The sequence below is a fragment of the Oncorhynchus clarkii genome, chromosome 4 (genome assembly GCF_045791955.1).
Source record: "Oncorhynchus clarkii lewisi isolate Uvic-CL-2024 chromosome 4, UVic_Ocla_1.0, whole genome shotgun sequence".
Lineage (NCBI taxonomy): Eukaryota > Metazoa > Chordata > Actinopteri > Salmoniformes > Salmonidae > Oncorhynchus > Oncorhynchus clarkii.
The window spans coordinates 57,239,016-57,255,841 of record NC_092150.1 but is presented as its reverse complement, the minus strand read 5'-3'; positions in this window follow the sequence as shown (position 1 = coordinate 57,255,841).

The following is a 16,826-nucleotide window of genomic DNA, read 5'->3' as shown; positions in this document are numbered from 1 at the left end:
ATTGATTTGGAGGGACACTGACTCAGACAACCTTGTATGAACAGATTTTGTAAGGTGGGACAGCACACCATGTTTAATGCCAGCGTGGAAATAAGTTTCCCCAGAGACTTCTTTAGTTTCCACCACTGGTTTCATTTTCAACAAAGTTCGTGAATCTTTTGGTAGGCCTAATTCGGGTATTTTCGTGGATAGAATCTTGAGTAGTTCAGTTAATGACAAATGTGGAATTTGTTTCCTTAAGAGCTCATTCCGAAAGTAACTTTCTGCTATCATCCTCCTCGTCTGTACTTTCATCAATGCTCTCCTTTGTGCTCTCAGTGAAGCTCTCTTTAACCCCACCCTCACTACCACTTAGTGTGCAAACATCAGCTGACTCAACCCTACTATTTGACTCCTGCATTGGAAGAGCCACCTGCACAAAATTGCTTATTTCATAACAATCATGCCTCTCTTTGTAAACATGTCAAATGTTTTGTAAGTTTATAGAAAGAGATTTGCAAGTAAAAATTGGATTTGCGCAACTCTGGGGGCAGAACCTCTTACTCCTGACCAAATAGTTCCCTCTGCCAAAACCACAACCACCTAACCATTGGCTGGATAGTTCCATCAATCAAGTCTAAGGAAGTAGCACCTCAAATGTGCAATAGAGGATGAGGTAAATGAACAAAAACGATCTGCTTGAAAGTAATCGTCTTTTTTATCTGTGTTCATCGATCTTTTTGTGTGAAGGCATGACAGTAGTTTGCTTATCATGTGAAATATAATGGTACATTTCAGACGAATTCCAGACCAGCCATTGCATTGACAGCCGCTATTGCGTTAGCTAGCTGGCCTCTGACATCCATCCTAATTACTATTAACTGGCTAGCTTTATCAGGCAGCTTTGGATGCGAGGGGAAAACAAACATATTTGCTAGTTATTTAATCATCTGATTGAGGAAGTTAATTATAAATGCCATTAGCTAGCTTGATAGCTAAATGGAAACTGCTAGGGGAAAGCTAGCTAGCTAGATAACTCCCACTAGCATCACTGCAGTGTAGCTAATGTTAGCTAGGTTTCTAGAAAATACAAAATATATATTTGAAGCTATATTTTAAAACTTCTTGGTGATAGTATTTTCAAGTCCGGATGAAATGCATGCCCAAATTCAACTGCCTGCTACTCATCCCCAGAAGATAAGATATGCATATTACTAGTAGATTTGGATAGAAACCACTCGGAAGGTTCTACAACTGTTTGAATCATGTCTGTGAGTATAACAGAACTTATTTAGCAGGCGAAACCCAGAGGACAAACCATTCAGATGTCTTTTTTGAGGTCACTCTCTTTTCAATGGGTTTTCATTGGGAATCCAGATTTCTAAGGGACATTCTTGCAGTTCCTACCGCTTCCACTGGATGTCAACAGTCTTTAGGAATTGGTTGAGGTTTTTGCTTTGTGTAATGTTCAGAACGAGGGTCACTTGTAGTGTATTGTTAGATAGAGGTGCATGACCAGAAAGCTATCTACAGTTTGTTTTGTTTTGTATTGAACACAGATCATCCCGTCTTCAATTTATCAATTATTTACTTTACAAATACCTAAAGTTGTGTTACAAAAGTAGTTTGAAATGTTTTGGCGAAGTTTCCAGGTAACTTTTGAGATATTTTGTAGTCACGTTGCGCAAGTTGGAACCGGTGTTTTTCTGGATCAAACGGGCCAAATAAATTGACATTTTGGATATATATCGCCGAAATTAATCGAACAAAAGGACCATTTGTGATGTTTATGGGACATATTGGAGTGCCAACAAAAGAAGCTCGTCAAAGGTAAGGCATGAATTATATTTCTATTTCTGCATTTTGTGTCGCGCCTGCAGGGTTGTAATATGCTTTTCTCTCTTTGTTTACGGAGGTGCTATCCTCAGATAATAGCATCGTTTGCTTTCGCCGAAAAGCCTTTTTGAAATCTGACATGTTGGCTGCATTCACAACAAGTGTAGCTTTAATTTGCTATCTTGCATGTGTGAATTAATGAAAGTTTGATTTTTATAGTAATTTATTCGAATTTGGCGTGCTAGCGTCCCACATATCCCAGAGAAGTTAAAGACTTGTTACTGGCTTTTGAACACTTGTCAAACTACTTAATTCCAATGCCTGTTTATTGATTAATTAGCAACTGAAAAAAAAGTTGGCAAGAAAAATGCCCTCCCAATTTCATTGCAAATAGACTATTAGGCTGGTTGGGTATCATTTGACTGATGTTCAGATTTATGAGTGTTTAATTAATTAGTTAGCCAAGTTACTTACTGACTAGGCTTATTGTTATTCATGTTTTTGTTGTTATTGCATTTCAGTTGGAGGGGGAGTAAGATCACTAGAAAGCAACATGCCCAACACCCTGTTCTGTTTCACCTGTCCTGTGCTTGTCTCCACCCCCCTCCAGGTGTTGCGCATTTTCCTCACTATCCCCTTTGCATTTATACAGTGCCTTGCGAAAGTATTCGGCCCCCTTGAACTTTGCGACCTTTTGCCACATTTCAGGCTTCAAACATAAAGATATAAAACTGTATTTTTTTGTGAAGAATCAACAACAAGTGGGACACAATCATGAAGTGTAACGACATTTATTGGATATTTCAAACTTTTTTAACAAATCAAAAACTGAAAAATTGGGCGTGCAAAATTATTCAGACCCCTTAATTTAACTTTGTAGCGCCACCTTTTGTTGCGATTACAGCTGTAAGTCGCTTGGGGTATGTCTCTATCAGTTTTGCACATCGAGAGACAGACATTTTTTCCCATTCCTCCTTGCAAAACAGCTCGAGCTCAGTGAGGTTGGATGGAGAGCATTTGTGAACAGCAGTTTTCAGTTCTTTCCACAGATTCTCGATTGGATTCAGGTCTGGACTTTGACTTGGCCATTCTAACACCTGGATATGTTTATTTTTGAACCATTCCATTGTAGATTTTGCTTTATGTTTTGGATCATTGTCTTGTTGGAAGACAAATCTCCGTCCCAGTCTCAGGTCTTTTGCAGACTCCATCAGGTTTTCTTCCAGAATGGTCCTGTATTTGGCTCCATCCATCTTCCCATCAATTTTAACCATCTTCCCTGTCCCTGCTGAAGAAAAGCAGGCCCAAACCATGATGCTGCCACCACCATGTTTGACAGTGGGGATGGTGTGTTCAGCTGTGTTGCTTTTACGCCAAACATAATGTTTTGCATTGTTGCCAAAAAGTTCAATTTTGGTTTCATCTGAACGGAGCACCTTCTTCCACATGTTTGGTGTGTCTCCCAGGTGGCTTGTGGCAAACTTTAAACAACACTTTTTATGGATAACTTTAAGAAATGGCTTTCTTCTTGCCACTCTTCCATAAAGGCCAGATTTGTGCAATATACGACTGATTGTTGTCCTATGGACAGAGTCTCCCACCTCAGCTGTAGATCTCTGCAGTTCATCCAGAGTGATCATGGGCCTCTTGGCTGCATCTCTGATCATTCTTCTCCTTGTATGAGCTGAAAGTTTAGAGGGACGGCCAGGTCTTGGTAGATTTGCAGTGGTCTGATACTCCTTCCATTTCAATATTATCGCTTGCACAGTGCTCCTTGGGATGTTTAAAGCTTGGGAAATCTTTTGTATCCAAATCCGGCTTTAAACTTCTTCACAACAGTATCTCGGACCTGCCTGGTGTGTTCCTTGTTCTTCATGATGCTCTCTGCGCTTTTAACGGACCTCTGAGACTATCACAGTGCAGGTGCATTTATACGGAGACTTGATTACACACAGGTGGATTGTATTTATCATCATTAGTCATTTAGGTCAACATTGGATCATTCAGAGATCCTCACTGAACTTCTGGAGAGAGTTTGCTGCGCTGAAAGTAAAGGGGCTGAATAATTTTGCACGCCCAATTTTTCAGTTTTTGATTTGTTAAAAAAGTTTGAAATATCCAATAAATGTCGTTCCACTTCATGATTGTGTCCCACTTGTTGTTGATTCTTCACAAAATAATACAGTTTTATATCTTTATGTTTGAAGCCTGAAATGTGGCAAAAGGTCGCAAAGTTCAAGGGGGCCGAATACTTTCGCAAGGCACTGTACCTGTGTTTTCTGTTTGTCTGTTGCCAGTTCGTCTTGTCTTGTCAAGCCTACCAGCGCTTTTCCCGTACTCCTGTTATCTCTATAGTCCCTGTTTTCTAGTTTTCCCTGTTTTGACCATTCTACCTGCCCTGACCCTGAGCCTGCCTGCCATTCTGTAACGTGTGACACTGCCCTGGATTACTGACCTCTGCCTGACCTTGATCCTGCCTGCCGTTCTGTAACTTTCGGACTCCGCTCAGGATTACATACCTCTGCCTGCCCTTGACCTGTCGCTTGCCTGCCCCCTGTTGTTGTAATAAGTAGATCTGAATCAAATTAATCTGTAGACCAACCGTATCATCTCAGCATGGTACGTTTTTTTATTGTGCTACAGTAATAAAGACCGAATGTGTGTCTAGTTTACCCATCTCCATCTGGCTTTTGGACGTCACCTTGTTTTTTAAATTGTAAAGATGATTGTTTATGCATTTGTTTTATTTCAGCTACAGTTTTAAAAGCCTATTACTCAAATATCCTTGCTTTAAATCAGTGCACATGCAAGCACTCTTTCGCAGTCTCTCTCACCGTCAACTCCATTCAAATTGCATCCAAAATAGGTAATCCTGTTCTTGATTGATATATAGCCCTATATATAGATGTCCTAGCCTACCTCTTTCAGGTGCTAAATTATACCCAGTTTTAGCATTATATTTAGCTAATTAGTGATCGGTTATGCATAATAAAATTCTAACTCATAGCCTCTGTATTTTGCACAATATGCAAGCACCAGTGCTCTGCTGGCCTCCTTAGCTCTTGGAGTCCCATGCAGGAAAGGCCAGACTAGAATAGCTTGCTGGACATTGCTTTTTTTAGAATTGTTTTATACCAATAGACTTTTCCAAGAGGGATGCAAACTCTTTTTTTTGCTGAATGTTGAATACAGAAGCCAATAGAACTCACGGGTAGTTTTGAAATAAGAGCGAACACACAATGGTGGTAGGTTATAGCAGTTATTTATTTAGACCTATAACCATTCAATCTTCGTGAAGAGAAGTGAAAGTCTTCTGCATCTAAATTCTAGTCTTATATTATTCAAGGATGTCATTAGATTGAAGATAAGGACAACGAAGCGTATTTCATTTAACTGTTGAAGGCGAGGAAGGAATGAAGCAACAATAGAGCGAGAAAGAAGGTAGGTTAATAACATTAGGGGAAATATTATGAAAGGTATGCGTCATTCTGCTAATTATACAAATAGGCCCTATTATATTCCAGTAGCCTGTAACATTGTAGGCTGCATGTGCTGCACCAGAATCACATGTTCACTTCTGCGCTATCATGGTTTGAATGATGTGTGAAATTCCAGTTCATATGATTGCTTGATAGATAGATATATAACACTACATGACCAAAAGTTGGTGAACATCTAATTGTCGAACATCTCATTCCAAAATCATGGGCATTAATATGGAGTTGGTCCCCCCTTTGCTGCTAGAACAGCCTTCACTCTTCTGTGAAGGCTTTCCACTAGATGTTTGTTGCTGCAGGGACTTGCTGCAGGGACTTACTTCCATTCAGCCACAAGCATTAGTGAGGTCGGACACTGATGTTGGGCGATTAGGCTTGGCTTGCAGCCGACATTCCAGTTCATCCCAAAGGTGTTCGATGGGGCTGAAGTCAGGGCTCTGTGCAGGCCAGTCACGTTCTTCCACACCAATCTCGACAAACCATTTCTTTATGGACCTCGCTTTGTGACCGGGGACATTGTCATGCTGAAACAGGAAAGGGCCTTCCCCAAACTGTTGCCACAAAGTTGAAAGCAAAGAATCATCTAGAATGTTGTGGAAACCAAAGGCAGCGGCATGCTGCTAAGTAGACGGGAGAGATTGCGAGGTTCAGAGCAGATTGACATAAGGAATAGATTTGCTCCACTGGCGCCTGATTTAACTGGTCCTTGATCGTTGGGATTGCCTGTGTCTGCGACGGCGGTGCTGACTCCAACTACACTGACCCCAGCAGCGTCTTCGAGTTTGGATCCTTTCCCTCTTTCTGGATCTGTCGGGGCACTGCCTGCTGTGGGAGGTCTGGACCTATCGCCAGGATCAGCGGGCTTATGCTATCCCGCTTCTCTTGGGCCAGTGAAAGATTTAACGAATTGTGTGAGGGGTAAGAATTGGAGGATTTCCCCATTCCCTTCTCCGACCATTGTATTGGGCAGTTCAATGGTGAGAACTGTCTCCGTTCCAGGAGAAAAAACAGGAAATTGAGTCTATCATAGTTCACATGGGATTCAATGACATTATGAAGGGCAGCTCAGGACAGCTGAAGATGGATTTTAAATAACTGATTGTGTCACTACTTGACACCAACAAACACCCAATAATATCTGTCCCTCTGTCCTTCTTAAACCATGGCATTGAACAGTTCTGCAGATTCTAGTCCTCCATAACTAGCTACGAGACTACTGCAGCTCTCTGTGTAACATTTATTGACAATTTTGATACCTTCTGGAAATAAAGCTAATTTTATATGGAAGATGGGATCCACCCAAATCTTTAGGGTTTCTGGATCCTTTCACAGCATTATAAGGCAGCGTTGAGACAATGACTTATCAATGACCCAAGCCCATCTCAGTTAATCCCTGCCATTGTGTCGCTTGAGTAGTCAATGCTTCAGCAAATGTACATTATCCCAGGGGCGTTAGAAGACACAATGTAAGTAACCTAATTTGTCCCTCTGCTAATACCACAGCTATAGCATGCAGAAATCATGTGCCTATGAACCAGAGTTACACTGTTAGCACTGAGGCGGTGTGCCTTAGTAGGAAGTCCACGATGTGCAGCTCACCATGCACTAACATAAATAACATGAGCATGTCTACCTCTGCTAAGCTTCCCAGTAAAGCATCCCAAAAGTGCTAAAAAAACATTAACATGTGGCTTAAGAAACAAGGTTCATGAAATCAATAAGTTGCTAGTAACAGATGACGTTCATATTTTGACAATCTCTGAAACTCACTTAGATAAAGCCCACTCAAGAGAAAGCTTCAAACTGTAACTAGTGTCTGGAACCTAGTTCAGGTTATCAGTCAATCTACCAGGGTAGTTACAAACAGCAGAGGAATTAAATGATCAACATGTATTGACAACATATTTACTAATGTGCTTTAAAGCAGTATCCAAATCCATCGAATGTAGTGATCACAATATAGTAGCCATATCTAGGAAAACAAAAGTTCCAAAAGCTGGGCCTAATAAACTCAGCAAAAAAAGAAACGCCCCTTTTTCAGGACCCTGTCTTTCAAAGATAATTCGTAGAAATCCAAATAACTTCACATATCTTCATTGTAAAGGGTTTAAACACTGTTTCCCATGCATGTTCAATGAAACGTGAACAATTAATGAACATGCACTTGTGGAACGGTTGTTAAGACAATAACAGCTTACAGACGGTAGGCAATTAAGGTCACAGTTATGAAAACTTAGAACACCATAGAGGCCATTCTACTGACTCTGAAAAACACCAAAAGAAAGATGCCCAGGGTCCCTGCTCATCTGCGTGAGCGTGCCTTAGGCATGCTGCAAGGAGGCATGAAGACTGCAGATGTGGCCAAGACAGCACTACAGGGAGACAGGACAGACAGCTGATCATCCTCGCAGTGGCAGACCACGTGTAACAACACCTTCTTAGGATCGATACATCAGAACATCACATCTGCGGGACAGGTACAGGATGGCAACAACAACTGCCTGAGTTATATCAGGAATGCACAATCCCTTCATCTGTGCTCAGACTGTCCGCAATAGGCTAAGAGAGGTTGGACTAAGGGCTTGAAGGCCTGTTGGTCCTCACCAGACATCACCAGCAACAACGTAGCCTATGGGCACAAACCCACTGTCACTGGACCAGACAGGACTGACAAAAAGTGCTCTTCACTGACGAGTCGTGGTTTTGTCTAAACAGGGGGGATGGTCGGATTCGCTTTTATGATGATGGTCGAAGAACTGAGCTTTCCACCGAGGCCTGGACTCTGGAGCGGGATCGATTTGGAGGTGGAGGGTCCGTCGTAGTCTGGGGTGGTGTGTCACAGCATCATCAGACTGAGCTTGTTGTCATTGCAGGCAATCTCAACGCTGTGCGTTACAGGGAAGACATCCTCCTCCCTCATGTGGTACCCTTCCTACAGGCTCATCCTGACATGACTCTCCAGCATGACAATGTCACCAGCCATACTGCTCATTCTGTCCGTGATTTCTTGCAAGACAGGTACAGTTGAAGTCGGAAGTTTACATACATAGGCTGGAGACATTAACTTGTTTTTCAACCACTCCACAAATTGTTAACAAACTATAGTGTTGGCAAATTGGTTAGGACAACTACTTTGTGCATGATACAAGTAATTTTTCCAACAATTGTTTACAGACAGATTATTTCACTTATAATTCACTGTATCACAATTCCAGTGGGTCAGAAGTTTACATTCACAACGTTAATAATTAAGAAAATAATTTTCTCTGCTATTATTCTGACATTTCACTGTCTTAAAATAAATTGGTGATCCTAACTGACCTAAAACAGGGATTTTTTTACTAAGATTAAATGTCAGGAATTGTGAAAACTGAGTTGAAATGTACTTGGCTAAGGTGTATGTAAACTTCCGACTTCAACTGTAGATACTGGGGAAATGCCACTGTCCCTTAGAATTAAGCTAGCGCTGGCATACAGGGCAAGATTGAAGGGTAGTACGGTCAATTATCCTACACTGACTGCTGTGAAAGTGAACGATATCAAGAGGAGTTTTGGCCCAGAGATTGGAAAAATAGTTGATGAATATGGACTCAGAGATATTGTTATAGAGCCATCTGTGGCAATAGGAAATGTGCCCCGTGGTTTTATACAAGATCACATGTTTATCTCAGCCTGAGAAGAATAGAAAGTGGCATGAAGATAGAGGAACAATATCGGATTAATATATTAGTAATCCCTTTTATTCTTGCCATGCCTTCTTACTACTCATGGGAAATACTTCAGACAAGGTAAATAATCTCTACTCCCCCTCAGTCACATCAATCATTTATCTGACAAACCTAACCTCTACTATGTTATAGAAGATGGGAAGGATATTAAAAGGCAGGTATCTTACATCAGCGGTTAGAGGGTTGGGCCAGTAACTGAAAGATCACTGGTTCGAAACCCTGAGCTGACAATGTGAAAAATCTGTCAACGTGCCCTTGAGCAAGGCACGTAACCCTAATTGCACCTTTAAGTCGCTCTGGATGAGTGCATCTGGAAAATTACTGAAATGCAAATATAAATCAGAGTCAGGATGGGAAGAAAGAAGATATGACTGTCTTATGGGGACATATTTCCATTGATGTCCCTATCTTTTTTTTTTTTACAAAAGTACATAAACAATTACATAGATAGAGATGAAAACCTCCAGATGAGTATGAGTTCCGACAAGCTTGTTTGGCTGGTAGCTTATTTTTTAGATGTTTGGGGCTGCTGCTGAACCATGATGTGCAGGCATAATCAAAGTGACACTGGACTAGGGAACTTGCCAGTGTCTTTGTGTTGTTTATAGCTCTGTTTCCATAAAATTCGCAACAGAATTTCATGTGAATATTCTAAAATACTCATTTAAAAAAATATGCCATTTCTGGGAATCTTCCCATGACAGGGAAGATTTTAATTTACTGGACATTTGAGAAATGTAATGGACATCCATACACGACTATTCAAAAGTTTGGGGTCACTTAGAAATGTCCTTGTTTTTTAAAGAAAATGACATAAAATTGATCAGAAATACAGTGTAGACATTGTTAATGTTGTAAATGACTATTGTAGCTGGAAACAGCAGATGTTCTTTTATTTTATGGAATATCTACATAGGGGTACAGAGGCCCATTATCAGTGTTGTGTTAGCTAATCCAAGTTTATAATTTCAAAAGGCTAATTGATCATTAGCAAACCCTTTTGCCAGTATGTTACGGTTGTGCTTATTAATTAAAGAAGCAATAAAACTGTCCTTCTTTAGACTAGTTGAGTATCTGGAGCATCAGCATGTGTGGCTTCGATTACAGGTTCAAAATGGCTAGAAACAAAGCACTTTATTCTGAAACTCGTCAGTCTATTCTTGTTCTAAGAAATTAAGGCTATTCCATGTGAGAAATTGCCAAGAAACTGAAGATCAGGTACAACGCTGTGTACTACTCCCTTCAAAGAACAGCGCAAACTGGCTCTAACCAGAATAGAAAGAGGAGTGGGAGGCCCCGGTGCACAACTGAGCAAGAGGACAAGTACATTAGAATGTCTATGGTGTCCAAATCAAATCAAATTGTATTTGTCACATACACATGGTTAGCAGATGTTAATGCGAGTGTAGCGAAATGCTTGTGCTTCTAGTTCCGACAATGCAAACCAACGAGCATTCTAACTAACAATTCCAAAACTACTACCTTATACACACAAGTGTAAAGGGATAAAGAATATGTACATAAAGATATGTGAATGAGTGATGGTACAGAACGGCATAGGCAAGATGCAGTAGATTGTATCGAGTACAGTATATACATATGAGATGAGTATGTAAACAAAGTGGCGTAGTTTAAAGTGGCTAGTGATACATGTATTACATAAAGATGCAGTAGATGATATAGAGTACAGTATATACGTAGACATATGAGATGAATAATGTAGGGTATGTAAACATTATATTAAGTAGCATTGTTTAAAGTGGCTAGTGATACATTTTACATCAATTCCCATTATTAAAGTGGCTGGAGTTGAGTCAGTGTGTTGGCAGCAGCCACTCAATGTTAGTGGTGGCTGTTTAACAGTCTGATGGCCTTGAGATAGAAGCTGTTTTTCAGTCTCTCGGTCCCAGCTTTGATGCACCTGTACTGACCTCGCCTTCTGGATGATAGCGGGGTGAACAGGCAGTGGCTCGGGTGGTTGTCTTTTTGTAATCCGTGATTGACTGTAGACCCTGCCACATACCTCTTGTGTCTGAGCCGTTGAATTGCGATTCTACTTTATAATGGCCTGAGTTAGTTTTTTCTCAGTTTTGTTGTGAAGTGGATTGTTTAATATTCTGTTTAATTTGTTCCCAGGGGGGAAGGGGAAGGCACCTAGGGAGTGCTTAGGCAAGAGGCCCGCAGGCATACATATACCCATACCCGTAGTATATTCACTGTCTAGGCACATTAGGTAAGACCTGGGGGACCACCCCCTGTATTTTGGTTAGGGGCACCAGGTGGTGATAAATTAGGTAAGTAGTGGGTAGGCAGGTAAGGTAGGAGAGGGGGCTTTGAGATTTACTTTCTTTGTTTTGGTTCCGTCCAGCCCCTTTTCCCCATATTACCGTGTGAAGGAATAAATTCCTAGTAAACGGTAAATTCTCTACCTTTAGTCATCCTTACTCACACCTATAGTCCATACCTATTTCACTTCACGTTGAGTTGTAGCAAGGTGTTGCGTTCCCTCTTCATAGAGGTGTGTGTAACAGTGCAAACCAGATGGAATGGCGGATCACTGCAGAATGCTGTGGTAGCCATGCTGGTTAACTGTGCCTTCAATTCTAAATAAATCAGTGTCACCAGCAAAGCACTCCCACACCATCACACATCATTCCTCCATGCTTCACGGTGGGAACCGCACATGCGGAGATCATCCTTTAATTAACCTACTGTGTCTCACAAAGACACGGCGGTTGGAACCAAAAATCTCAAATTTGGACTCATCAGACCAAAGGACAGATTTCCAGTGGTCTAATGTCCATTGCTCGTGTTTCTTGGCTTAAGGAAGTCTCTTCTTATTGGTGTCCTTTAGTAGTGATTTCTGTGCAGCAATTTGACAATGAAGGCCTGATTCATGCAGCCTGCTCTGAACAGTTGATGTTGAGATGTATCTGTTACTTGAACTCTGACGCATTTAATTGGGCTGCAATTTCTGAAGTCTAATGAACTTATCCTCTGCAGCAGAGGTAACTCTGGGTATTTGTTTCCTGTGGCGATCCTAATGAGAGTCAGTTTCATCATAGCGTGTGAAGTTTTTTAAAGAAATGTTAAAAGTTCTTAATTTTCCGGACTGACATTTCTCTTTGCTTAATTGAGCTTTTTCTTGCCATAATATGGTATTTTACCAAATAGGTAAAAAATATGGTCTTACCAAGAAAGAGAAGCTTATACTTGTCGGTGTCATGCTACGACACCGACATGCATTTCTTTGTCAGATGGCTACTGCTTCTGCAATATAGATAGACGTATAGAAAGAGGGTAATTTGTACATATTCTATCCAAATATTTATGCACTACCCTCCTTCTGTGCCCCCCCCCAAAAAATGTACAAGTTTAACAACCCTCTTCTACTTTGGACCACCACTCCGCCCCAGTAGGTTTCGATCTGTCTCTAAAAATAAATGTGTTGTCAAACCTGTGATATACTATGACTGTCAGCCAATCAGCATTCGGTGCTTGAACCACCCAGTTTATAATTCTAAGTGTAATTTCACCACCCAGCTGTTGGTGGGAGTAATACACCATCCTATCTGGCACCATTCAACATCCTGTCTCATTCATGTCTCAGAGTTTGTGGCTTGAGAAGGTACAGTGCATTCGGAAAGTTCAGACCCCTTTGATTTTTCCACATTTTGTTACGTTACACAGCCTTATTGTCCTACACACAAAAGCCTATAAGGACAATGAGAAAACAGGTTTTTAGAAATGTTTGCATATATGTAAAAACAGAAATATCTTATATAAGAATATGACTCGAAATTGAGCTCAGGTGCATCCTGTTTCCAGTACACACCTGTCTTTTTATTTTTTTTAAATTTAACTAGTCAAGTCAGTTAAGAACAAATTCTTATATACAATGACGGCCTGGGTTAACTGCCTTTTTCAGTGTGGAGATAGGAGAACCTTCCAGAAGGACAACTCTCTGCAGCACTCCACCAATCAGGCTTTTATGGTAGAATGGCCAGACGTAAGCCATTCCTCAGAAAAAGGCACATGACAGCCCGCTTTGAGTTTTCCACAAGGAACCTAAAGGACTCTGACCATGAGAAACATGAAACCTGATGAAACCAAGATTGAACTCTTTGGCCTGAATGCCAAGTGTCACGTCTTGAGGAAACCTGGTACTATCCCTACGTTGAAGCATGGTGGTGGCAACATCATGCTGTGGGAAGTTTTTCAGAGGCATGGACTTGGAGACTAGTCAGGATTGAAGAAAAGATGAACGGAGTAAAGTACAGAGAGATCTTTGATGATAACCTGCTCCAGAACGCTCAGGACCTCAAAGGTTCACCTTCCAACAGGACAACGACCCTAAGCACACAGCCAACACACACAGCCAAGACAACGCAGGAGTGGCTTCGGGAAAAGTCTCTGAATGTTGTTGAGTGTCCCAGCCAGAGCCCGGACTTGAACCCGATCAAACATCTCTGGAGATAACTGAAAATAGCTGTGCAGCAACCCTCTCCATCATACATAACAGAGCTCGAAAAGATCTGCAGAGAAGACTGGGAGAAACTCCCCAAATACAGGTGTGCCAAGCTTGTAGCATAATACCCAAGAAGACTCGAGGCTGTAATCACTGCCAAAGATGCTTCAACAACGTACTGAGTAAAGGGTCTGAATACTTATGTAAATGTTACATCAGTTATATTTTATTACATTTTTTATTTGCAAAAATTCTAAAAAACAGTTTTTGATTTTGTCATTATGGCATGTGTAGATTGAGGGAAAAAAACGCTATAATGTAACAAAATTTGAAAAAAGTCAAGGGGACTGAATACTTTCCGAATGCACTGCTGGAGTTGGACGCTACATTTGTTTGCGTTTGTTCACCAGAGGTAGAGGCAGTAAGTGGCTGTGTTTGTGACTGTGTGCAAGTGTGAGGGGACGCATTTGCTCGCTGCAGCGTACCCACATCCATACACCCCCCCAACATTGCGTGCAATGAGACATTTTTCTGAGTTAATTTTGTGCAATTCTACACATTTTACCATGGGGCGGAGATAAGATTTTGCAATTTTTGTTAATTTCCTGCAATTCTACTCATTTTGCCATGGGGCTGAGAGGAAAATGTGCTGTTTTACAGGTCATTTCCTGCAATTCTACACATTTTGCCATAGGGTGGAGAGAAATAATTGCAGTTTGTTAGCAGTTTGCAGGTTGGGCACTGATGTTGGGCGATTAGGCCTGGCTCGAGGGGTTGCATTCTAATTCATCCCAAAGGTGTTCAATGGGGTTGAGGTCAGGGCTCTGTGCAGGCCAGTGAAGTTCTTCCACACCGATCTCGACAAACTATTGCTGTATGTACCTCGCTTTGTGCACAGGGGCATTGTCATGCTGAAACAGTAAAGGGCCTTCATCTAGAATGTCATTGTATGCTGTCGCGTTAAGATGCCCCTTCACTGGAAGGGGTCTAGCCCGAACAATGACAAATTGCCCCAGACCGTTATTTCTCCTCCACCAAACTTTACAGTTGCCACTATGCATTGGGGCAGGTAGCATTCTCCTGGCGTGCGTCAAACCCAGATTCGTCTGCCAGATGGTGCAGCGTTATTCATCACTCCAGAGAACGCGTTTCCACTGCTCAAGAGTCCAATGGCGGAGAGCTTTACACCACTCCAGCCGACGCTTGGCATTGCACATGGTGATCTTAGGCTTGTGTCCAGCTGCTTGGCCATGGAAACCCATTTCATGAAGCTCCGAAGAAACAGTTATTGCGCTGATCTTGCATCCAGAGGCAGTTTAGAACTCAATAGTGCGTGTTGCAACCAAGGACAGCACTCGGCAGTCCCGTTCTGTGCGCTTGTGTGGCCTAACAATTTGCGGCTGAGCCTAGGGCCAGTTGCCCATCCCTGATGTAGAATATGTTTTTCAACTTGAACCACAACAGTAATGGTAGTACTAACTACAGTCTGGTTCCACCACCCCTGAGAATGTCTCTGTTTCTACTCTCAGGTAGTTGACCCACTCAGATATGTTCTGAGGTTATGAGTTATTCAGGCAATCAGTGCGGTGCATAAAAAAAGTTGCCACAAATTCTTTGAAATCACATGGTTTGTAAGTATAACACAGAGGCCTGCTGAGGGGGTGGAGATAATGAGTGGATTTGCACTTGAAACATTTTAGTTTTCAGATATTGTATGGAAATTAGTTGTGGGTGTCTTGCCCACTTCTCAAACATGGGTTAAGTCATTTTGATACTGAGAGGTCTGACCAAACTATGGCCTTGCGCAGTCATGTGTCATTTTGAAACATGATCGATGGAGACCCCCTGCTAGGCTACTATAAATATCAGTGGCCTATTCAGTGGAGTGAAACAATCAGAATGCAGTAGTAGATTTGTAAATTAAAAAAAAAAAAAAGAAGTTTAATCCCAGCACACCCTGATAGGGATTCATTTTTAGACTGGACTTTTAAACATTCAATTTCCCCTGACAATTCTGTTTTACTACTGAAACTAGAGGTTTCACATGTAGTAAAGATTTAACTTGTGTGACTTCAGGTTCAACAAATGACTTCCTGTGGAACACCTTTTTTTCTCTAAAAAAAATCTGTGGTTTTCGTCTTCATTCTTGACACCCACAGTGGTGACAAAATAAATTGTAGTAGCGTTGCGTTATTAGGAAACACTTGCCGCAAGTAGGAGGTGATATGTTCATTCTTGAACACTGTACAACCTCCTTAGAAAAATTATAAACGATAAATCATCTAAATCCGATTACAGAAATGTTATCATGGGGGTGACTAATGTCAGTTGTTTTGGGCAATTAATGGATTGACTGTGGTTGATTCTGAATGGTGTGATATAATATATATATATTTTTTACAACGTCACAAGGATGTGTGTGCCATATTTGCTTTCATGGTAAACTGAAGCCACAAGATACAGTGAAACAAAATAGACAAATATGGACGAGCACAGCTTGCTCTCCACAAAATTACAATCTGTTTATGTCAATGTGATTTCAATTGTACACTGAATATGTCACTATCTTTCTATTGTGGTGTCTTGCACAATACTAGTGTCATATTTCATTTCCATTACGTTTAAGGCCTGAGAATGAGTAGAGCAACAGGGTGACATGATAGAGAATCTGAATAGTAATCTGTGATATGTCATCATTAAGCTACTATATCTTCAATATCTGAAATGAAAAAATAATTTTAGTTCAACCTTGAAGAGGGAGGAATTCAGATTTTGAGAACCTGAGACTAAAATAAAGGACAAAATAACTCGACCCACCAATTTAGGATTAGATCAAGTGGGATGTAACATCACATTAATATGTCTGTTCTGTTCCACTACTACAGTAAGCCGTTTCATCAATTAACCCTTTCCTGCCATTCACAATGAAAGCCTGTAGTGACTGGTTAGTTTCCCCAGCAGTGGGAAGGTTGACTGAGGGTTGCGCATGTAGCCTGCTACTCCTTTTTCTCTGCTCAGTTACATTACTGAAAAGAGGCATGGAGACGCCCACGTTATCACACACACACACTGATCTGGATGGCTTGGGAGTAGGAAGTGTTGTAATGAGAGCTCAGGGGGAAGTTCCCCCACGTGGCTGTGTGTCTTTCACACGGGAATGAAAAAATATATCACATCACACATTATCATACTAGCTTCAATTGAACAACATAGGCTAAGAGATCACTTATGGAGAAGATGTTGAAACATTGTTCTCTTTTACACGTTTACTGTAACAGACCTCACTTTTTACTGACTCCTTGAGGTAAACCAATACTT